Source organism: Alligator mississippiensis, chromosome 3 (genome assembly GCF_030867095.1).
Source record: "Alligator mississippiensis isolate rAllMis1 chromosome 3, rAllMis1, whole genome shotgun sequence".
NCBI classification, from domain to species: Eukaryota; Metazoa; Chordata; order Crocodylia; family Alligatoridae; genus Alligator; species Alligator mississippiensis.
Genome location: NC_081826.1, coordinates 82443948 through 82469078, shown reverse-complemented (window position 1 = coordinate 82469078; position 25131 = coordinate 82443948). Strand labels below are relative to the sequence as shown.

General features: G+C 44.2%; 2 long non-coding RNA genes across 2 annotated transcripts in view; both read left to right on the top strand.

Annotated features, from left to right (window-relative positions):
- The first annotated feature begins 277 nt into the window (after positions 1–277).
- On the top strand, positions 278–7115 carry LOC132249087 (uncharacterized). The gene is made up of 3 exons (XR_009460482.1): positions 278–317; positions 5332–5403; positions 6897–7115. It is a non-coding gene; the product is annotated as an uncharacterized LOC132249087 (long non-coding RNA).
- A 4592-nt stretch (positions 7116–11707) lies between these two features.
- Positions 11708–25131, top strand: part of LOC132249086 (uncharacterized) — a 127648-nt gene continuing 114224 nt past the window's right edge. The window contains exon 1 of the long non-coding RNA XR_009460481.1: positions 11708–12024. This is a non-coding gene — a long non-coding RNA (uncharacterized LOC132249086). The remainder of the gene's footprint in view (positions 12025–25131) is intronic.

The window sequence follows — 25131 nt, the reverse complement described above, 5'->3', positions numbered from 1 at the left end:
TTTGCAAAAAATATATATTTATTTGCAAGCTTTTGGGCACAGGCACCCTTCATCAGGCAAATATCTAGTTCGTCTGTTTCGTGGTGCACCTTGCTGCCCCGCTCCTAGAGAGGGGAAAACTGCCAGAGGAGAAGCTCTGGCAGTGCATAAGGAGCCCTAGTGGTGATAAAGGAGTACAGGTGTGGGTTGCTGGGGCAACTAATGAGAATCAGCTGCCTGTAGGAGGCAGGGCCTGGCCCTTATAAAGCACAGGGCTGAAGCCAGGCTAGCAGTTTCCTGCTAACAGCCAGAGGGATAGGAGTTTGTGGAGCTAGGATGTGAGTACTGCTTGAGCAGACTGAAGGGAAGTGGCTCTGGAGATTGCAGTGATGTTGAGTTATAGCCAGGTAGCTTATGTTAAGTTATAGCCTAGGGGCTTGTTTTACATTGTTGTTGTCATGTTGAAAGACCGGTGGTTTGGGTGAGGCTATAAGGGGTTGGAGGGGGCCTCATAGGGACCCCCAGAGGGGTGGGGGGCCCTAGCGCCAGTGCGGCTGCAGTATCCTTGTAGGAGACCCACAGTAGCGTGAGGATCCAGGTGCCAGTCAAGGCGCAGTGGTGTGGGGTGCGGAGACCCTAGGCCCAGAAAGTGCCCCTCTCGGGCTCTATGTGAGGAGCCGGTAACAGGCTAGCACTGCAGAAAACCCAAGAGAAGGGCAGGGTGCTGCAGTGGACCTCAGGAAAAGGGGATAGCAGTACAGCGTCCAGGAAAAAGGGAAGCAGTGCGGTGGGCCTGAAAGACCGGAGGCTCGATATAGAGTCCCAAAGCGGGCAAGGGTCCCTGAGCAGGACAACGCTTTTAGAGGAGGCCCAGAAAGGGCACCGAGACCCCAGAGAGGGGCTGTATATTTGAGAGAAGGCCCAGAGTGGGCACCAGGAGCCCTAAGAAGAGGGCAGGATTAGAGGAAGAGCCCCAGCGAGGGGCAGTGTCGTAGACGGATGAGAAGCCCGAGAGCGGGCTAGATTACAGAAGAGGCCCAGGAGAGCGGGCAGGTATTTTGACAGTCCAACGAGGCTTGGGGTGTGGTATTAGGGGTTGGGGTATTAGGGGTTGGTAGGAGCCACGCATAGCCCATAAGGCTAGGGTGCCTGAGTAGCACCCATCATATGGCGAGACCACAAGAGTCCGGGAAAACTGCGAGGACAGAGGTCCTGATACGCTGTGCCCAAGGCGGTATAAGGCAGCCTCCCAACATATACTGAACATCAAAGACGTGGTGGGCGAGAAGAAGAGGGTGCCCTTGGGCCGGCCTTGACACGGTGAGAGGGACCTTAAGGAGATCACGGCCCTCCTGCAGGATCCCGCCGTGACAGTCTAATAAAAGATATCCCCTCTGCCACAAGTTGATTCCTTTTGCCTCTAGACCAATACAGCTACAACCTGGATACCAGTTACAAGAAACCTTTTCAGATGGTCAAAGAAGCTATCTCCCAGATATACTTGCAGGGCAAAAACTGAGCAGTAGCAAAAATGGGCACAATCAGCAGTGACTGTCCACCCAACGTAAATTAAATCCGTTCTATAAATTATAGGTATTGTGTATAGAAAAGATCAAATATCCACTTATTTAGTTAAGAGAGAAGCTTACTTCTGCATACCCAAGACGATTATATCCCCTTTCAAAAGATTCAATTGTCAAAAATAACTATTGCAGTAAGCAAGCAAGGTTTATATTAACCAGAGATTTAGATGAAAGGGATGGAAACTCTCACTCCAGATAACTCATATGCAATATATTGCATAATATATTGCTCCTGAGACTGAGTGAATAAGGACTAAATAAAGATTAAGTGAAGACCTCACGGTTGCCCTGAATGATAGTGTGTGGGGGTTAATATTGCTAACATGCTAGAGGATAATAGGACCACAATCAGCAAAAGAACATGCAGAAGAAACCTTGCTAAATAAACATGATTTTTTGGTTAGCGATACAAAATTTGTAGCTGAAAGAAAAAGAACTGTGGTGGAAATGGATTTTTCATTTTGCAAGTAATTGCATGAGTTCAGAAAGATTTATTTTCCAAAACAGTATGAAAAAAATAAAAATTCCTGTACAATGAAATGTTAAGCATCATTTAATTGAACCATCATTTATGAAGTCAAAATGTTTTGTTCCAATACTGGCATTTAAAATATTTTAAATATAAAATGTAACAGGTAATATAAAATAAAATTGACAATAGCAGTCCACATTTCCATTTAAAATGTGTCAGAACAGTTAAGCTAATACTGTAATACTGTCAAACAATTTGCATTGTTTTGAATTATTTTACCTTGAAAACAACATTTTGCTATGAAACCATTCAATTTTTTAACTAAACAGTATTTTCTAACAGAAAAAGCTGTCCATCAGAAAATTTCTGACTGGTTCTTGTGCGGGCCGGGGGCGAGCCGGGCCCATCTTTGCGCATGTGGGCTGTAGCCAGCAGCCCAGGCACGCGGGGTCGGAGAAGACCGGGGGCGAGCTAGAATTAGTCACGGATGCGTAGTGGCTGACTTAAAGATTATTTACTTACACCCAAGATGGTTGCGGTGTAGGCTGGACAGTTTCCAGGTGCAGCTCTGCTTAAATCCTCGTTGGAGGACTACGACAAATTCAGTTCTTTGGCCCCAGAGTTGTTAAGGCTCCGCGGGTTCGGTAATTTCTTTCCCACGGAGTTGTCGAAGCTCCATGGGTTCGGTTCTTTGGCCCCAGAGTTGTTAAAGCTCCGTGGGTTTGAATCTTTAATATGCAGGAAAGGGATACGTCTAGGATTGAGCTTGGCGACGGGGAGAGGCCAGAGGCTGTTTAGACCTCTCTTGCCTTCTTAAGAAATGCGTTGGGTCCATAAGGATCCGCAGTGCTTGGAGATCTTCGCACAGTGTGAAGTCTCCCCCTCCTGATGTTCGTGGAGTCCTCCAACTTGGGCGGAAATCACCCAAGCTCTTTATATGGCTAGCAAGCCAATCGCTAGCCACCACGTGTGCATGTATTAGAATCGGCCAATAACGTGGCATGAATCTTCATACAAATGGCGGGAACTCCTTTGCACTGTGCATTTCTGAGATGCAAAAGAAAGCTACAAATTGGCGGGAAATTCTCCGTTCCACCGGGGTTCTCTTCTGCAGCAGAGAACTCCACCATGCAAGGAAGCTGCAATTTAGCGGGAACATAATTTAGCAGTGCCAAAGCGCACACAAACAAAAAATCACAACTTTGGGTTGTGACAGTTCTAAAAAAACCACAGTAAATATAATAATTAGGCAAAGTATTTGTGACTGACTCAGAAAAACATATTTTAAAAATGAGTTCAAATCAGTTTTATGATAAACCTCAATCTCCTGGTCTGAAAACTAGCTGAAGGACTATATAACCAAATAGCAAGGTATTGAGCTGTACTGAGTATTTATCCATTGTTAATTATCAAGGGGGAAAATAATAAACACTATATTAATTAACTATGTAGATAAATATAAGCTGTAATTCTCTGAGAATGATGTCTGCTTTGCTGGAGAAACCTATAACTGATAACTTACAACCTAGTTTCCTTTATCTTATACTGTGAAAGAAATTTATGGCTGAAATTCTACTTACTTGTCTGTGAATTTTCACAATACTGACCTTAGTTGGCCTATAATGTCACTGACTTTCTCCTTTTAAACTTTCTATTACTTGGCTTATCTTGCAGTATGATATAGTTCATATTTACTGGAAACTGTATTCTCTGTAATTTGAGTCCCTGGTTACCAGTTGCTCTTAAATTTGTGCTGTAACTTAAGAGCATGGAACAGTTTTAATAATTTTAGTATTACCTGCAGAGGATATTTAGAGTGCATAACGCTGAGTGCACACCCAAAGTCTTAGCCTTCCAATCCTGAGAAGGAAGTGCTGAGGGGTGGAGGAGGCTTTCTGAGTGTTTCAAGCCAGAAATCTAGATGGGTTGTCTCCAGGGCCTTAAGCTTTCTCTTTTAATTATCTATGTTCTTGTCATTATGTTCCATGTGCTTTGTTGATGCTTAAAAGGGAGAAAATGATTAGCAAATCTTTTATTTATCTATTTTATTTATCCTATAAGGGGAGGCTTTCAGAGTTGAGAGGGAAGGCATGAGCCTTCTTGCCAGCAGAATTGCAAATCAGTGGTGTGGGGTAAGATGACTGAATAATGTATGGAGAGTGCAGAAAAGAATCTGGTGCTTTTATTCTAAACAAAATGAAACAAATAACTGGGTCAGTAATAAAATACCGTATATCTTAAGGTAGTAAAAGGAACTACACAAATCCCAAAGGAGGCAGAAATGGATAATGGGATAACAGGCATAAATAGTATTGGATATTACAATTGTTTAGTACTTCTTCCAAAGAAAAACTCCTAAATGAGAAATGAAAGGAATACTGAAGAAAATAAATTTGGGGAGATTAGTAAAACTCATGCAAATAAAGCTCAATATGCAAAATACGCTTACATCAATAAATATATACGTCATTCCAGTTAAATGGCATTCTGCAGCATCAGTAAATTGAAAGCAGGTTGATCTAAAGGAAGTAGACTGGATCAGGAGGTTGTTTGTGCTCTATAAAGTAGTGAACATGAACTTATAAGTTTACAGGCTTTTATGTTGATAGGAGGGATGGATGAAAAGGGCTGAGAAGTTGAGGGAGCCATGGAACAGGAGCTGTAATAACAGCAAAGTATGTGAAAGAGAAACAGCAGAACAACGGGATTTGGGAACAAGTCCCAAAACTAAATGAGGAATATACTACTGGATGTAAGTTATAAGACAGATACCAACAGATACATGGGCAGAAATGGACGGGGAAAAGAGACTAAAATGGAGACTTCTTTTAGAAAAACTCATGAAAAGCAGGTGGCAAATTATAAGTGGCTTTTCAAAGGATTGAAAAGAAGAACTGAGACTTTAATTATGGCTGCACAGGAGCAAGCTATTGTCACAAGACATGTTAAAGCAGAGACAGAGGTTAGGAAAGATGTAAGTCCAAAATGTGGGCCCCTTCAGTCCCTAAAGGATATCAGTCATATAATAGGTAGATATACCAAGCCATGCTGTAAAGTACAGCATGACAAATTTGGCATTAATGTGTACTGGTTGCTCTGCAAGAAATATGAACTAAATGTAGGAAAGTCATATTAGTACTAAGGACTAGACAAAGTTGTAAAGATTAGGAGTTTAAAATGTTATGAGATGTTTTCAGTTGTTATTATTCATGAAGTATGTGCTAGAAGATAAGATATGATGGTTATAAAAAGTGCTTTATCTTGAATTTTTCTTTTCTGTTTGATGACACTATTCAGTCAGAAATTCAAGAACAGCTTCACAAACGTGGAGAAAAAAGCTTGACGAATATGGAGAAAATCAGTGGCATAGTAAGTAGAAGCAAAACATCAAATATGTGCATTGCACTGGAGTCACATGATGGAGGTACCACAACAGCGCTGAGTAAATTAGAAATCAGTTCTCTTATGACACACGCCTTCAGAAAGCAACATTGATAAAACACTAACTTTAAAAATGCTGATTCACTTATGCCTTGGTCTAAGTTAGTCTCATACTAGTGAGTCAATAAGCCTTGCTGGTATGCCATCCAACCCTGGTCTCTTGTTTTTCTTCACCTTATTCTCAACCTCTTGAAGCAAGATGTCATCTTTATCTTTGTCATTCTCAGACAGGTTTCTAGTTTCTGAGCTCCTTCTTGTATTTCAGCCCCTCACATGTGCAAAGGCCTTGAAGGTATTTAATACAGTTCTTCAGGATGCCTTATTTTCTGAAAGCCCCAACCTGTCCTTCTCCTTGATGATGCGCAGTGCAGACTGGAACATCTTTCCAATCATACTGCTTTTGAAAGCATCTTTCAACTTGGGCCCTCCCAGAAAATTATCAACACTGCAGCACTTTTCTTTCAGTTTTCCTTGCCCTCTTGCTTTTTCTGCAGAACTCTTGATCCACCTGCATATGAATGTTCAGTACTGTCCTATTGTCTTTATCTTTCTGCTTTCCTCCAGCCAAGAGAAGGGAAAAATTATTAATCCTTTATTAGAGAGAAAGAGGAAAAGAAGGGAAGAAAGAACATTTTATATATAAAATATTTAAGTAAAGAATTTATCTTAACAGTATCTTTTATTCCCTTTCTCTTTTAGCTGTAGAGAACTTTTACTTGAAAGAACCATCTGTTTAACAGTCTTGTAGATGTTATTAAGATGGTAATAACTGTCCTTCTTGAGGAAAAGGAGACAAAATTATTTGAGATAGTCTGAAGCTGTCATTGTTACTGCTTCCAATCCTGTTTCTTTGAAGACAAAAAAAGACAGAGAAAAGAGCAGCAATGATAGAAAATACAGTGTCATTTTCCAGTGCTTACTCTCAGCTCCTATTTTTCTGCTAAAGAAACACAGGCAGAGCACAGAGCCTTATCCAAGATCTCCAAAGTTGTAGCAGCATTGGCTTGTTTAAGACATTGCTTTGAACAGACTGTCTAGTTAAAGACTCGCAGCGGTGCTGCTAGAGATGAAGTCTTGGCTGGCTAAGCCTTATTAAACAGAAGGCAAAAAAAGATAGATAGGACAGAGGAAAAATAAGGTGAGTATGAAAAAGCATAGAAGGGGGGTGGCAGCAAGAATCAAAGTCTCACTATCAGATGGTGTTCAGGATTTGGTCACAGCCAGTGGAGGTAGCAATTTCAGTTAAGGGCATACAGTTTTCCTACCTTTTGAAAAATTTAATGATTTGAAAAACTAAAAACTTTCCAAGCTTTTTGTGAACAAGTTAGAGAAAAAGACAAGTTGCACTTACATCAGAATGATAGTATGATAATATGATGATAATAATAATGATGATATGAAAATCTTCATATTTTGCCAAGGAGAAAACAACTGTGACCACCTGAAACCTGAGATCCTGCTCTTGCCTTTGTTTCAAGGTAATTTGCATCATCACAGATCCTCACAGAAGGTGAGAGGCTTCATACCAGCTATGAACTGACTGCCCAGAGGAGTTTTCCATCTATTGACTCCTCTGTGAAATCCTATGAAATATAAACCAGCATTTCTACCCAGGAGAACTTTTACAATCTTTTCTCCAATGCCTGATGAAGGGTGTTTGTGCCCAAAAGCTTGTAATTAAAGATTTTTTTTTCAAAAATCTTGTTGGTCTAATAAAAGATATCGGGTGAGTCCGCACACGCAAGCAAGTGTGCTTGCAGCAGCTCAAATAGGAGCAGTGCAAATTTGAACCAGGGCTTTTTGCCTCAGTGCACATGCCCAGACATGTACTTTGTTGTGGAGCAAATTGCGCCACTTGGGGCAAAATAACCCTGCCTGGTTCCCCCCAGATCTTCAGCCAGGGGGAGCTAGAGCCCAGGGCCAGCACCTGTGCTGTCCCCAGCAGTATAAAAAGCCACCCTATCCTGGCCCCAGCAGTACAAAAGCTTCCCTGTCAAGTAGCTCAGGGCTACTCACTCTCAGGAGCTTCTGGGGCCCAGCCAATTGGTACCTGGGGACACTACCCCTTGGGCTAGCTGGACTGCTGCAGCAGCCCTGAGAGTTCTCTGCACCCTCTGCCCACTGCAGCAGTCTCACCGTGGGGGCTGCTATCTGGCTGTGAACTGCTACATACCTGCCAGACACAGATGAGATGAGGCAACTGTGCATCTGCCAGACCCAGATGAGGCAACTGCTGTGGTTGCAGAGTTGGCCTTTGTGCAGCACCACTGTCATGCGTGCCCCCTGCCCGGCCATCTGGGTAGCTATTGCCTGGAAGATGTTCTGGGCATGGTGGCCTGCTTTGAACTGTCAAAGCATGTCCTCCTGGCCCCAACTAGTCAGAAGGTCAGCCACAGCCAGCTGGATACAAGGTGCTAGATCTGAGCAGGCAGGGTCCTGCCACTGGCCTCCCTAGCAGGAATTCTGGTGTTGCCTATTGGAAAACTGAAAAATCCCTGACAAAAAAAATCCCAAAGTCACTGTAAAATACCTCAAAATCCATGTTCCTCCACAATTAAAACAAAAGACCACTATCTGTAAAGAGAGAGAGAGTGAGGTAGAGACAGAGATCAGTTGGTCAATGTTTTATTGATGTTAAAGCAATTTGGAAGACTACTAATGTCTCTATCATAATAATAAAGTGAATTCTAAATACATGTTTCATGAATTTATGAATACATTAATAAATATTTTTCTGCCCCCCAACAGGGGCTATGCCCCCCCCCACAGGGGTTAAGGCCCCCCAACAAGGTCTACACCCCCTGCAGGACCCAAATGCCCTGCCCCACCCATGCTTGGTCCCCCAGCCCCCTGGATTGCTGCCCCACCTGGCCCCAGCCCCTGCCGGCTCCTGCAGCCCCCTGATGGCCGGCCTCCAGCACCACACCCCTGCTCCCCCAAGCCCCCCAGTGGCTGCCCCTCCCAGCCCCATGCAGCCCCCACTTTCACCTCCAGCACCTCATGGCTGCCTCCCCAACCCCAGCCTCCCACACTTAAAAAAAAAAAACAAAAAAACCCCTCTACTTACTGAGCAGGGGCTGTGGGAGACCCAGGGCCTCCTGGCAGAGCCCCTCCCCCCCCAAGCAGCACAGAACAGTTGGGGGCAGCAGGGCCCGGGCTGGGGCCACTGGGGCTGTTACCCAGCCCTGTACTTTGTGGGTGGGACCCCAGTGACCTCGACTGCGGCTCAAACTGCTGGTAAGTACTGGGCAGTAGGTTTTTTTGGAGGGGTTTTCTTCCCGATGCTGGGGGGGGAAGGGATCGGGGGGGCTCAGGGGGAAGGCAGGAGGTGTGGCCAGGTGGGGAAGGGATCACAGGGGCTTAGGGGGCAGGTGGGGAGTGGGTCTTTGCAGGGAAGGGATCACAGGGGCTCAGGGCGTGGGGCTGGGCAGGGAAGGGGTTGGGGGGGTTAAGGGGCTGGGGGGGAATGGGACCAGGCAGGGAAGGGATCTTGGGGCTGGGGGAGCGGGCAGGGCTGGTGAGGGTCCCCCCCTCCTCCATCCCCCTGACCCCTTTCTTACTGGCAGTGGAACTTGGGTCCACCTCTCTGCTGCTGGCACACTGCCTGTCCTGTAGGGCTGGCAGCATGCTTCACCACCAGGGCAAGTGCTAACCATAGAGATGCTCTGGCAGCCAGAGCATCTCTATGGAGGACACAGCTCCTAGTTGCCTCAGTCTGCTCCACTTTTTTTCTATGCAGGTTTTTTTGACCCCTGGATAGCCACGGGTCTAATTTTGCAGCACAGGGAACATTTTCTCATTCCTGCACCTGCCTCTTGTAGCATTTCAAGGGGGTTTGAGATGCTGCAAGAAGCATGTGCGGTCTTGTCTGGATGCACCCATCATCTTTACTATGAGTCCCGATTGCCTTTTCCTGTAGAGCAATACAGCTACAACCTGGATACCTTACATCAGAATGAAATCTATTAACTTAGAGTCTTTAGAATTACAAGATCACATCCCTGTTCTGCCTGACTTAGACAAGGGCAATATAATTACATAATTACAAAAAATACAAATAACTAAATATTCACTGATGTAGGTACTCATTCATATTCCAAGGGTACATCCCAAATACTGATATATATGGTTGATCTTTTTTCTCAAGCAATGAATAGTGAAAACAAACTATAATAAATCTAATAAGCGATAAAGAGACTGAGCCTACAGATTACTAAGGAGGACTCTCACCTGGAATGTGAAAGATTTATTTCCAATAACTGTTCTAAAGAAAAAAAGCATGGCTGTGTCCAAACAAGTGCGGCTGTGCAGTATGTGGTGCCACATACTGGTCTGCAGTACCACACATTCAGGCATTCCTTGTGCTGCTACCTTGCAGTGCAGGTGGGGTTTTTTTTACTTTCCAGGTGTGCTGCTGTTACTTGTCCCTGGAGAAGCAAATGTCCACAGTGGGCATAGATTCATAGATGCAAGGGTCAGAAGGGACCTCAACAGATCATCAAGTCCAACCCTCTGCCTAGTCAGGAAAGAGTGCTGAGATCAGATGACCCCGTTCAGATCCCTATCCAGCCTTCTCTTAAAGACCCCTAGTAGGGGAGAGCACCACCTCCCTTGGAAGCCCATTCCAAATTTTGGCCACCCTTACTGTGCAGAAGTTTCTCCTGATATCTAGCCTAAATCTGTTCTCTGTCAGTTTGTGACCATTGCTCCTTGTTACCCCAAGAGGTGCCCTGGTGAACAGAACATCTCTGATCCCTTGCTGCATCCCCCTAATGAATTTGAAGGCAACCACAAGATCACTTCTCAGCCTTCTCTTGAGGAGGCTGAAGAGGTCCAGGTCCCCCAACCTCTCCTCATGGGGCTTGTCCTGTAAGCCCCTACCCATACGAGTGGCCCTCCTCTGGACCCTCTTGAGTCTATCAAAATCCTTCTTGAAGTACAGCACTGAAAACTAGATGCAGTACCTCCAACTGTGGTCTGACCAATGCTGCATAGAGGGGAAGTATCACCTCCTTGGATCTATGTGTCATGCATCTACTGGTGCATGATAAAGTGCAGTTAGCTTTGATGATGATTTTGTCACACTGATGACTCATGTTTATCTGGGAGTCCACCATGACTCCAAGATCCCTTTCTGCTTCTGGGCTGCTGAGAGGGTCACTTTCCAGCTCTGCAGAGCTGGGCTGGCCCCACCCCCAGGCTGTCACATTTCTGAGAAAGCAAAGCCTCTGCTTTCACGCCTGTATCCTGCCTGCATCTGCCAGTGGCAATACAGGGGAGAGGGGGAGGGGGAAGCAGAGACCCCCACATGAGCCCCACCTCTCCCCAAGATCTGCTTAATCAGGTCTGGGGGGAGCACTGAAAGGGGCCTCTGCTCCCTGCCCTTTGACACTGCCTGGCTTGGGTGACAACCCACACAGCTCTCAGTCCTGCTCCTGCTTGACCATGTGGGTCCAACTTGGCAGGGCGGAGGAAAAGGTGGGGAAGCACAGGCTCCCCCCAGCTGTGCTTACTTGGATCAGTGGGCTGGGCCCACACGGTAGGGACTCTGCTCCTTCCTGCACCCTACCACTGTCCTGCTCAGCTGACAAGGGCAGGCAGGAGCCAGGGCTGAGAGCCACACCAGTACTATCAACCAAGTAGCTCAGCACCAGGGACAGGGTGGGGGATGGGGGAGAGAGCAGAAGCTGACATCCCACAGGCCTGGCCCTGCACTCCGACTTGTGCAAACACAGCTGAGGGGAGCCTACGCTCCCCAACCCTTCCACCTTCCATGCCCAGCTCAGCTGACATGGGCAGGCAGAAGCAAGGCTTAGAGCCTCGCAAGCTGTCAGGTGAGTTGGGCAGTTCCAGGGGATAAGGGGGAGCAAACCCAGCCCCAGCCCATACCCTCCCAGTGCTGGCAGTCCTGGCATGACTCTTAGTCCTGCTTCCTGCCAGTCTATTTGTCTCCAGCTTTTGCAAAGTTTTTATTCAATTTAAGTAAAAAACTTATTTCGACAAGTTAAACAATGGCGGCTGTAAAAGAAATTCTGCCTCCAGAACTCTACCTCTGAGGCTGTGGGAGGATTGAGGTTAGAACCTGGACATTTTGAACACCAGTGCAGGATTGGGAAAGCAAATGCTCTTCTCTACTCTCATCAGGCTAAAACACCTAACTGTTAGAGCTCTGCCTCAAGAGAGTGCAAGATTGTTGACCAGCTTCAGGTGGGAATCATAAATGATTAAGGCAACCATATGGAAACCCGAAGGCTGTAATCTAGGGGGATCCAGGGAAGCAATTTTTCAGTCTTGTGAAATGTCAGACTAGGCTGACTGTTAACTAAGAGTTTCAGGAGGACTTCAAAGCCTTGAAGGCCTGAAGATTTCTGGGAAGAGAGGAGGGATAGTTGTTTATTTGACTTGGAAAAGAGCATTTCTTTTTTTGTCTGAAAGCCCATATTGGAAAAGAAGGAAAACTGAGGCATTAATCAGTATCCCCACCAAAAACATCTTAAGCTGGAAAACTGAAGATGAATTGGGACAAACTGAAGCAGACACACTAGAAAGGTAAGAACCTACTTCTCACTTGTAGAGTGAATTGTTATACTGTATTTGCAGAATAAACCCTGCTTTTGTTTATAGAGGGCAAAAAGTGATTTTTGCCACCTATTTAAAATAATCAAACAAATTCGTAACAAAACTGGTTGGGAACTTATATTGACTAAATGGCAAAACCCTCATAGGAAGGCTGCTCAGATCTAGATGGAAGATCTGCTCAAAAGGAGGAAGAGTGATTTCCTCCGGATCAGGAACATTCACATGTGGCAACCAAGCATCTATACTGCTGAGTCCTTTTGTGCATAATCTTCATTTCTCCCTTTCGCCTGAAAAAATTTGTTCAAAAAGATGTTCTTGGTTTTATTGCATTTCAGAACAAAACAAATACCAAACCTCAGACTTATTGCAAACTGTAATTCATGTTTTCTGGACAGCTTTGGTCACTATGCATTCCTTTTTTCCAGTAGTCTGTTCCCAAAGTACATTTTAAGACTGTTGTGAAGTAAACATTGATGTGTTATGCAACATTCTAAAAAATGTAGATTGTCTGAATGTAGTATCAGATGTAACTGATTTGGGTCAAACCAGTTTATGAAAGTTCTGTCCCAGACCCCTTCCTGGTTCAAGTTAAATCAGAGTCCCCCAGCATCCCATCATGCTTTGTAGCCCTGGGCTGGGCTGTGTTTTCTGTCCAGAAAGCAGGGCTGGCCTCACCCCTCTGCTCCCTATCTGGAACATTGTGGGATGACTGACTGGGGATGCAGCCCAGCATACAGCAGGGGGACTGCCCTCCTCTAGCAAACCCCAGTAGAATCTGGGGCCAAGGATTAAATGCCCCTTCCCAAATTTACTGCTGGCTGCACCTGTGGACTAAAATCCCAGAAGCACCTGGAAGCAGGAAGAGGAAGTGATGAGTAACCCTGCAGAGTCCTGCTGATGAGATTCTAGACTGCAAATCTCAGAGATCTTGGGAGCATCAGGAAGAAGTGAACACAGCCAGAGAGCCATTCTGCAGTGCCCCCCGGCTTCTGGTCTGAGCCAGTAGAGGCATGTGGCTGCATTTTCTGAATCAAAGGTAAATGTCTGTTCATTCCTGTTTTAATTTAATCTGTGCAGTTTAAACTAACCTGCAGAACTGAATTGATTCAGCCTTGGGCTTTTTGGTTGTCTGTTCTTAGCTATGTTCTGTTTGTAGGTTTAAACCAGTTTCTGAGGACTTAAACTGGTTTATGTGTAACTTCTGTCCCTATCCTTAGTTAGGAAGGAAACGTTTTCCATTATTAGTTGATCCTAGGAAAGAACTGGTACAGGTAGTGTTGACTTCATTATCCATGGAAGATCAAAGGTTTTGTGTCTTTTTCAGTGTGGACTGACTGCTATCAGGATACTGTGGCAAGAATATATTTTTCTTTCATTCTTTTTGTGATAAGAAACTTGTCTAGACTTTCCTTGTATTATTTTGTGAACTGCCTTTGTTCAATGTTTTCTCTTAGTTTCTTGGTTTTCTCAGTTCAATTTTTCCACTAGAGTTGTGGAAACTTTAGTATGATAAGCAATCTATGCAATCTTTTTTCAGTATCAGATTGTGCACTAAAATAATGCTAGCAAAGGATTCTGTTAGATGCTTGTATTTGTTTTTTTTATTGGCTTCTTTTATTGTATATAAATAACACAAATACATAGCAGCTTTTGAAAATGTAAATACACATCTGAATCATCAGCCTTCTAATTCTCTTGGTCCTAGAATCTGGAGGTAACAAAGGGTATTTATGTAAACAACAGGAATACATTATACTAACATTTGTTATGTCACACGAACAATGAAGCTAGAACTTAGTTTTAACAAATAGTGCTGGAGGGGTGCTACATGTGGGGTCATAGGCATTGCTAGGTGCATCAAAGAGAATAAGCACATCAGCTGTATTTTTTGACATTTGATCCAGGTTTGTCTCAAAAATCTGATTTGGCATTTTTTTCTTGGTTTTGAGAGGTTTTTTGTGTTGTTTCTCTTTTTTGTGTTAATGCATAAGTATAACTTTGCCAACAGGGAGAAATTATAGGGGGCAGGGAGGAAAGCTCAAAAATAGATTTCAGAGGAATACTGAAGCAGAAAAAACTTGTAGTTCCTATGTTAATCTTTTTAGGTTGGCTTGACCAGAACAACTTCTCACAACCCTGAAGTAAAAACTGTGTACAGAGTACTGAAACAGGCATTTCTTCTTTTCCTCATTTCAGCATTGTGGAATATTGCGAAGGCACAATTTTTTTTTTTTTCATAGCAATTACTGCAACTGTAGATAACAATATCTTGTCTTTTCATATCAAAGTTACTAAACTGTTTTTAAAATCTAGACACTTGTGAGAAATAGTTGGTACTACCTAGATGCAGTATTCTTATCATAAGTGTTCTTTTGTGGGCCAAAGTATATTTTTGAACTGTAAAAAAAGATTGTTCAAATATAACAACTTTGGCGCACAAAAAATCATCAAAATTATTGATGAACTCTGTTGCACTAATATGATTTGGATGATAACATTGTTTTCTTAAACTGGTCAAAGACTTGAGAGGGAAGTTTTGGAGTCAGGGGAAACCTAACAGTAGGATGCTTTTAGTTTCAAGCCAAAGTTATAATTCACTCTGTTTTTACATACAGGATTATGTTATTTGGGTTTTTGTTTTTTTTTTTCCTTCATGAGCCATTGTGCCTGCCTGCCCCCGCATACAAATATTCCATAATCCTGAATTTCCCTGATTACAGGCATAGTTCTTGTTTATGCCAGCACAGTTTGAGGGAGTGTCTTAACGGTTTTGAGCAGCTCAGGGAACATACCAAGATTCAGCTTTTTGTACCTCTTGGATCCTGTGTTGGTTTTTTTTGTTGTTGTTGTTTTTGTTTTTAAGATGCAGACCTTCAGGCCTTGTAGTTAGATACAGAACTTCTTTAAGGTGGTTTCCATGGCAATGCTTTTGAGCACGCTGACCACAAATGCCGTTGCTTTGTGTTGTATGGCATTTATTTCCATTGAAAAATACCAGTAGGTTGAGTTTAAAACTTTTTATTCAAATTGTCTCAGGTTCATGGGATTTTGCCAGACCTGAGACAGATTGCCTGGAAGCTGCAGGTCCCCCAGCTCCTTGCCAATTTGCTGGTAGGTTTGCCACAGGGCTCAAAACCCTGGGAGTCCCCTGCAGCTGTTCAGCAAAATTAACCTTATTATACTGAATGCTATTTGCAAAACTGACAAGAACATCAATATTCACTGAGCAGATACTGGGTCTGGGGAGCTTGTGGTTTTCTGGCCACATTAGGTTTGGTCTGATTCAGACCAATTTAAATTAAACAAACAGAAGATCTGTGGACTAGAAACCATGGTCTCAGCTACCTCTTGGCTCTGATTTTAAAAATGAGCTTTGATAAGTCATATCTGCAGGAAGGCCTCTCTCTGCATTTTTACATCTTCTGGCAATACAAATGTGTGTGGCCAGATGCACAGCTTGGTGTACATCAGTGTAGCTCTGCAGTCCATGTGGCTATATCCACTCAAAATGTGGCTTTGGACAACCAGTTTGCAGAGAAAAAACATGACTTATTTCCATGCTTCTTCCTAAACCTTGTTCAGCATCATTTAGTCACCATTTTGTCTTGCCCAGCCTCTTCTTTGTCCTGACCTGCATGTCTGAGCAAGGGGGTATGCATTCTTTCCTCTCTAATAGTGATCTGCCTTTTGCATGGTCGATATCCATATTCCTTTTGTTCAGATGTGTGTTTTTTCTGGTTTTTTTTTAAGCTGCCACAGTTTTCTCCTTATGTTTTCTTTCAAATTAAGTCATACTCTCTCTGGAGAACTGACAGCACTGAGTCTGCCCTCAGATAAGTGCACATAGCTCTCATTGCCTTTAAAGTAATATATCTGAAGGCAAAATAAGAATATTTTCCTTTCCTCCCTTGGCTTTGTGTGTTTTTTGTTTTTAACTTACTGGAGTACCTATGTTTCTGTGCTGGGTCCTGCACAGTATGGTAGGTGCTTAAAAATAGAACTTGAAAGAGATTTTTCTATCTATTGTCCTTTAGTCTGTATGACGATTGTACAGTCCCGTGTAGTCATAATATTGAGTTGTCTTTTTTCTGCTTTGCCTTTTAGAAAGTAAATATATCATCACTTTGTCTCAGTTTTCACTGGATTAAAATATTGCTTAGAATTGATTCCTCATGTACTTGCTTTTGGTTCATTTTTTCACTTGTGCTTAAGTATATATTTTCCTCTCTCAGATTTACAGTACATATTCATTGTGCATTTTATATAACCTTAATGGCAAAACACCTACTAAACTTGACACAGAAATTAATAAATAGAATAAGCAAGAAAATTTTTTAAATAACTTGGTTTTTTATGTTCATTCCTTCTAGCAAATGTATTACTGCAATGGACTAGCATGTTTTGAGTCATTATTAAAGAACTAGGTTACATGGAGGTCAAGGAGAACAGGATTTGGTAGTAGGGGTCTGCTACAGACCCCCACACCAAGGGGAAGAACTAGATTTGGGGCTCCTGAGGCAGCTCTTGGAGACCATAAAAACTAAGGAGGTGGTAATCATGGGGGACCTAAACTACCCAGACATCTGCTGGGAGACGCAGACAGCAAAGTCCCACCGTTCATGCAGGTTCCTATCCTGTGTACAGGACCTCCATCTGGCACAGGAGGTACATGGTCCCACTAGTGGGAATGCCTTACTGGACCTGGTATTGGCAATGGGGGGATGACATGGTAGGAGACCTACAGATCAGTGGTCACCTGGGGGACAGTGATCACCAAATAATAGAATTCACCATAAGACGTCGAGTGGGTAAGGTAACTAGTAGGGTGAAAATGCTAGACTTTAGGAAAGCTGATTTCAATGAACTCAGGCATTTAGTCAAGGACGCACTGCAGAGTAAGCGTTTTGAAGAGATGGGAGCCCAGGAAGGGTGGCTGTGCCTTAAGGAAATGATTCTTCGGGCAAAGAGGGAGACAATCCCGATGCGGGGAAAAAGGGGGAAAATGGTCAGCCAAGGAAGCCTCTTGACCCGAGAAATCCAGAGCAGCCTATGGGCAAAAAGGGGGGCATATAAAAAGTGGGAACGGGGAGAGATTACTAAAGAGGAGTATACCTCCTCTGCTTATGCTTGTAGGGAGGCAGTTAGACAGGCCAAAGCTACCATGGAGCTGAGGATGGCATCCCAAGTTAAGGATAACAAAAATTTGTTTTTTAGATATATAGGGAGTAAAAGGAAGGCCCAGGGTGGAATAGGACCTGTACTAAATGGGCATAAGCAATTGGTGACGGACAGGGGGGACAAGGCTAAACTCCTCAATGAGTTCTTTGCCTCAGTGTTCCTAAGCGAGGGGCAAGACAAGGCTCTCACTGGGATTGTAGAGAGGCAGCACCAGGGCACCAGACTACCAAGCGTAGACCCTGAGATGGTGCAGAGGCACTTGGAGGAACTGGATGCCTTTAAGTCAGCAGGCCTGGATGAGCTCCATCCGAGGGTACTGAAGGCACTGGCTGACATCATTGCACAACCACTGGCGGGAATATTTGAACACTCATGGCGCATGGGCCAGGTCCCGGAGGACTGGAAAAGGGCCAATGTGGTCCCCATTTTCAAGAAGGGGAGGGAGGAGGACCCAGGCAACTATAGGCCAGTCAGTCTCACCTCCATCCTTGGCAAAGTCTTTGAAAAAATTATCAAGGCTCAGATTTGTGAGAGCCTGGCAGGAAAAATTAAGCTGAGGGGAAACCAGCACGGGTTCGTAGCAGGTAGATCATGCCTGACTAATCTAGTCTCTTTTTATGACCAGGTTACAAAACACCTGGACACAGGAGTAGGGGTTGACGTTGTTTATTTAAACTTCAGGAAGGCCTTCGATACAGTATCCCACCTGATACTGGTGAACAAGTTAAGAGGCTGTGACTTGGATGACTACGCAGTCCAGTGGGTGGTGAATTGGCTAGAGGGTCATACCCAGAGAGTCGTAGTGGATGGGTTGGCATCGACCTGGAAGAGTGTGGGCAGTGGGGTCCCACAGGTATCGGTCCAAGGACCGAGCCTCTTCGATGTCTTTATCAGTGACTTGGACGAGGGAGTGAAGTGTACTCTGTCCAAGTTTGCGGATGACACAAAACTGTGGGGAGAAGTGGACACGCCGGAGGGCAGGGAACAGCTACAAGCAGACCTGGACAGGTTGGACAAATGGGCAGAAAACAACAGAATGCAGTTCAACAAGGAGAAATGCAAAGTGCTGCACCTAGGGAGGAAAAATGTCCAGCACACCTACAGCCTAGGGAATGACCTGCTTGGTGGCACGGAAGTGGAAAGGGATCTTGGAGTCCTAGTGGACTCCAAGATGAATATGAGTCGTCAGCATGACAAAGTCATCAGAAAAGCTAATGGCACTTTATCGTGCATCAGCAGATGCATGATGAACAGAACCAAGGAGGTGATACTTCCCCTCTATCAGGTGCTGGTCAGACTGCAGTTGGAATACTGTGTGCAATTTTGGGTGCCGCACTTCAAGAGAGATGTGGATAACCTGGAGAGGGTCCAGAGAAGGGCCACACGTATGGTTAAGGGCTTGCAGGCCAAGCCCTATGAGGAGAGACTAGGGCACCTGGACCTCTTCAGCGTCTGTAAGAGAAGGTTGAGAGGCAACCTTGTGGCTGCCTATAAGTTCATCATGGGGGCACAGAAGGGAATTGGTGAGGTTTTACTCACCAAGGCGCCCCAGGGGGTTACAAGAAATAATGGCCACGAGCTAGCAGAGCGCAGATTTAGATTGGACATTAGGAAGAACTTCTTCACAGTTCAAGTGGCCAAGGTCTGGAATGGGCTCCCAAGGGAGGTGGTACTCTCCCCTACCCTGGGGGTCTTCAAGAGGAGGTTAGATAGGCATCTAGCTGGGGTCATCTAAACCCAGCACTCTTTTCTGCCTATGCAGGGGGTCGGACTTGATGATCTATTGAGGTCCCTTCCGACCCTAACATCTATGAATCTATGAAACTACCCAATTGTCTGTCAAGAATGACAGGGGGTGGGAGGAGGAAGAGGGCTGGGATGGAGTGATGCCACCTAATACCCCATGCTGATGCTGTTCTGCCTCTTGCAGGGAGTGGGGCTGGGGTGCTTCTGGCTCTGGCTCCCCCACCCCCTGTCCGGTCCTTGGTGTCTGTCCCTATCTGTGTAGGGCACTCTGGCTGCCAATCAGAGTGCAAATAAAGTGTTACAGATGGACAGACTTAGGCTTTTTTAATATTGGAATGCCAACAGAAAATGAATTTTGGTGTTTTCATGTTCATACCATAAATTCACTGAAATTTACTGAAATTCAGTCATCTTAAGAATAGAATATCATCTATGTGACAAGTATGATATTCAAAATTAGATTTTTTTATAGTTAGTACTGTATGAATTATTGGTACCCCTTTGAACGATGAATGCATCTGAAAATACTGCTATATTTGCAGAAACTTCCAGTACGGACTGGTTTAAATTGGGCCAAAAATAGTTTCATGAGAATACACTTTCTACTTTTGGTATATATAGTTTTGGACTGGGTTAAAAAATAAAAAGGCAAAACTTTATCCATTGTTAATTTTCCTTAATTCTGCCAAACATTAGAAAATAACTGATTTGTGTTTATATTGGCTTTACTTTATCCAGAAAGTTTCACTCATTGCTGTAGCCCACTATGGAGCCCTTTTATAGAAAAATAATATGGCTTGAAAATTAGAAAATAAATTTAAGTGATTTCTTTTCATTGAAAAGCACTTTCACTTGCACTGTTAGACAACATATGAGAAATTAATTCCCCAAACTGGAAAATATAAGACAAAGCTGTGTTATATTTATAAACTTTAATCCTTCTGACTACACAATTATTTAAGCAATAATTACCAGCAGTTAACAATTGGTTGGCTCCTTAATGGCCCAAAAGAAAGGGCTGTGATTTCTTTTTTTTGTACATATTGATAAATCTGTCATTTACTAGTGGTTAGCAACTAATTTTCAGGCATTCTGAATGCAGGACATATTCCATTAAGTTTATAAATTCGTTAAAGTTCTTGCATACCAGATGGCATAAATATAAGTAATGTCTGAAGCACTCAGTAATTAAAGCTGTTAAACTTGTAATAGCCTAGCTGTACATTTGACAGTTTGTTATATACATTGAAGCTTAGAGCACTGAAAAATGTGGGGTAAATAACACTTCCATTCTTTAACATCTTGGATTTAGAGGCATTCAAATGGAAATGATCATGACTGTGACAAATGTATATTCCGGTTCTTGAATGCAATGGAGGGGTTTTTTTTGTTATTTTGAAGGACAGAAGGCATAACTCCATTTCTAACAACTATTAAAGAACCAAAAGAAAGATTTATTGAATACACTAAAATTTACATTCCATACTCTAACTTCACAGAAATGTTTCTTTATTAAAATACTGAAACTTGCTCCTCCGGGTTTGTTTCTTGTTGAGGTTCAGTCTGCAATAGAGCCGCATATTCAAGCGTTTGCAATTTTACAGCTGTAAGAAGAGGTAAAACAGTGTCTCCAGGACTTGAAATTAGGATATCAAAAGGACCATTGCTGCTAGGTTAAGGGCACAGGTCCTGAAACAGTACTTATTTGTACTCAGTGGAAAGATTCCCGTTGACTTCAGATGGGTTTGGTTCTCTTGCCACAGAAGTCAAGGGGGAATGTCTTTCATATGAGTGAGAGAAAGTATGTACCATCCCTCAGCAAGAACTCTGATGAGCATCAGACCTTAAGATATAATGCATCTGCCTGCCACTTCTGGAAAGTTTAATCTTCTTTTCTAAATGAGACCAGCTCGCCTGACTTATTACAGATCAGAAGGAGCACTGGTTCATGCTGCACCTTTTCCTGCTGTTCATCAGTCAACTGTCAGCAACCATAGTGGTAGCCAGTAGCAATTGTGCATAGCCTCCTGAAGTACATCTAGACCACTCAATTTCAGGCAGTGCTATACTGAGATGTCGTGCTGACTGTGAGAACTAGAGGTAAGAGGTTGAGTTTATAGGCAATCGGGCAGCACTGTGCGAAGACAACTGTACTGTACTTCTGCTTAGGGAACCGAGCCTGCAGGAACCGAGTGTGGTGTTCCTTAGTACAGAACTACCTGTTGCTGAAATTGAACAGTAAAGGCATGCTGCTCCTATTGAAGAGGAGAAGAGGGAGGCCTCCTTGTGTTCTCCCATGGAATGCTTGCATAGCAAGGCAATCTGATCTTAGGGCATTTATTCACATGGGAATGGGGGGGGCACCTTAATTAAAGCAGCTCCGAGAGGTGCTCTAATTAAAGCGTCCAGGGTGTCTCATGCATCGGCGTCCCCATGCTGAAAAGTGGTAGTAGGGGGACTTTAACTAAAGCTCATTGAATGAGCTTTAGTTAAAGGACCCTTGGTGCCACTTTTTTTTTCAGCACAGGGACACTGATACATGAGATTCTGGCATCTGCTGGACTACGGTAATTATCACAGTCCAGCAGACTCAATTAATTGAGCCTGCTCTGATGCCCTGTAATTATAGATGCTCTTGGTCTTTAAACTTAGCCCATTAGCTGATTTCTTCCCCCCCCCCCCCCCAACAGTAGGCCTCCAATACTGGCAACGTGTGACTGCAGCATAGATATCTGGGGGGGGGGGGGGTATGAGAGAGTGAAGGTGGGAGGAAGGAAGGTAGTGAGGGGGAGGTGAGGAGCAGGTTGGTGGAAGCTGCCAGGTTCTCATCCCCTCTGCCCCCCCAAATTGTCCCCTCCACTTCTGGATGTCCCTAGTCTCCTGGATTGCTGCTCTGGTTTCTGCCTTTGCTCCCCACTCTCTGAATTGCTCCTCCAATCACCCCTGGATCACTGTCCTGATCAGCCCAAGGGCTGTGACTGTGGCAAGGCTGGTTTTCCTTCACTGCATGCTCCTGAGCTCCTTACAGCCTGTGCTACCTCCACATGCCCAAATCCAGCCCTTCTCCCCCTTCCCCTTGGTCTATACTGCAGCTAAAGAGTCAGTAAATGGGCCAGGCATGGAACAGATGTGTAGCTCCTAGTCAGGCTCCTGCTTTCCAGCCCTCTAGTGGCAGGTCTGAGCAGTCCATGTTAGAGAGAGTATGAACCCCCTAACATGCCAAGCACAATTGCGTGATGGTGTCCCCGGCCTAGCTAGTAATTTGTCCTAATTTAAGATTTTTTTCCTAAAATAATAAAAATAAAAAAACAAAACAAAAAAACTTAGTCACACATGCTCAGTAAAGTTTGGGTCAAGAGATTCTAGAAACACTGAACTCCTGAACCATGACCCACTTTTCTAGTTGTGGGCATGTCCAGTGGAGCTCAGTTAGAAGCAGTGTTGGCACCAAAACCAGATTTTTATGTAAATCACCCTCTGAGGTAATTAATAAGAAGATTGCTTCATGGCTGAGAACTTGATAAATATGAATCCACACTTTTGATTGACAAGAGCATCTCCTGAGTTGATTGGATTGTAAAATGACTGATGTAGCCCTGCAGTGAGTGATTGGTTGGTAGAAGTGGTGAGATTTGGGGGTGTATACGAGGGCTTAGACCCAAGGTTTTTTGTGGCCGAGTGGCTTTAGGGCAATTGTGATTGTGTGCAAGGTCCGAGCCGGTGGATGAGACTGGTGATATTGGGACAAGTGGGATTTTGTGAGACTGATGTGCTGACTGCTAGGTGCCTGAGTCTGCCTGTGTGTCTGGGTCAGTTGATGTTCAGTGTGGATCTCTGAAGAGAAAGTTTTCCCCTGGTTGTGGAGCAAGACTCCCCAGGTGTCACTCGAGCTGGAACCCAGTCTGGAAGACGAGGACTATAACCCAGTCCAAGGAAAGTAAACGATGGTAAAATGATATTCCACCCTTAATTGAGGAATTGAGTCCCTGAGTAAGGGAGAAATTCCTAGGGAGAGGTGGGAGAGTGAATCATGGGGCCTCACTCCAGCACTGAGTTAGTTTGCTTTAAGTTAAATTGTGCCCGCAACACCATTGAAAGTAAGGGGGGAGAGTGTCGTGTTTGATTTCTATTTCCCTGTTGTTCCTTGTTGGTATCTGTTCTTTCTCCTTAAGCTTCTATATGTATGTACTGTATTATGTTATCAGTTCCCATTAGTTGCTAGCAATATAGTCTGACCATTCAATTTCAATATGAGCCTGTAATTTATTCTAATTACACAGCCACCTGCACAAGCTGGACTGTAGGTTTGGGCCAGTTAGAAGTATTAGGGAACAATCTCTCTCATTGGAGGAGATTCTTGGAGGATTAACAACCCTCATCAATAAAATTAAGAGTCTCTGTCCTCAACAATGCAGGTCTCCCTCGCTTTATGTGGGTTCTGTATGTGCAAATTAGCTCTTATGCAATGACCCTTTTTATACCAAAAGTTTATTATATGCAAGGTAAATTCACTCATGCGATTGATGTAGTGGAAACCTGCAGTCAGATGATTTGTGCGGTGCATTGTGGGGGTGATGTGCACCAAAACATAGTTTCCCATGTGGATCTGTGCTCCTCACTCATTGTCTGCGATGTGTTTCTGTAGTTGCTATCCCCATTATGGCTTCTAAGCATCACACTTATCTCCTACCCTTTGCTGCTGTTGGTGAGTACCAAAATGTTGTTGTCTTGTAAAAGTGGTAGAAATGGGGTCTGGGGGTCAGTACAGTTGAGGTTTTGGAATGTATCCCTATTTGTTACACTGTAAATGGGTTCCCTATATGCAAATTCAAGTTATGCGCCATTTTCCAGGAACTCATGTACAGCATAAAGCAAGGGAAACCTGTACTAACCTCATCATCAACTAAGGGCCTCATTATGCATTAATTTTAGGTGGCTTTTGGAGCGCTTAACCCCTGGATTGTCCGCACATTAACACCTGAAACTAGTTTTAAGCACACTTTAAAGTTATGCCACTCCAGGGTAGGTGCCTCTGAACAGTGTTACCCAACTCATGTGCCATTAATGTGTAGCTGCCCAACTTCCAGTTCTCCAGCATCCCAGGTTGCTGTGTCCCCTCCCCACCCTTCTAATCTGTGTAGACAAACTCCACCCCCTGAACTCTACTACTCAGGGTGGTGGTACCAAGCCCACTCTCCTTCCTGCCTCCAAAAATACCTTTCCTCACCATTCTCACCTCCCAGCCAGCCCAGGAAGCATGACCAGCACCTCTCACACCCCATTCCTAAATCCCAATTTAATAAAATATGAGACCTTTAATTAACTTTTTCTTTTATTTTTTTTCTCTTTACTTTGTTTTATTTTATCCTTTAGTGGCTGACTTCCTTCATTTCACCACCCTCATTTCCTTTACACCTGCCATTTCTTTACCCATCCCCATCCCATTAACTCTCTGCCTCCCAGCCTCATGTGCCAACCCCTCCCCCCCCCCCCGGCCCCATCTCAGTGCCTAGAGCAATAGAGCAAGGATAGAGGCCTGTCCTTGGCTCACCAGCTTTGTAGTGGCATTTCCATCATAGTTCCTACGTCAATACCTGCTCTTCAGCCATCTAGTGGTAAGTCACAGTTGTGAAGACGGGGGAACAGTCAGAGAAGGTTTTTTTAGCCTTAAAATGCAACTGCTGCAAACTTGAGCTAGCACTAACACTGATCAACATTTGAGCAACTCAAAAATGCAACCTGAAATAAGGCCCTTGGTGTTCCAGACCTTCCTCTTGCATAGTAATTGTGGGTGGAGCCTGCACATTTAGCAACTGAAACTAGTTTTAAGCACTTGTTATATGACTCAAAGGTACATCGCTCTGGGGCAGGATTATCTCTAATCCATGTTATCTAGCTCATGTTATACTAAAGTGTAGCTACTCTAGGCTGCACCTTAGTTTAAACACTTCACCTGCCATGCCTCCCCTGTTGCCCCAATCAGACCCAGTGCCCCCCTATATCTCCCCCGACCACCCAGTATCCCAGATACTCACTCTCTGCCCCCACACTACTTACTTATGGCTGCCCATATTATCTGTCCTGGGGAAGCAGGCATGAAAAGATTAGCCTGCCTGCCCGGTCGCAGCAGCCATTGCCCTTGTTCTCTGGTTT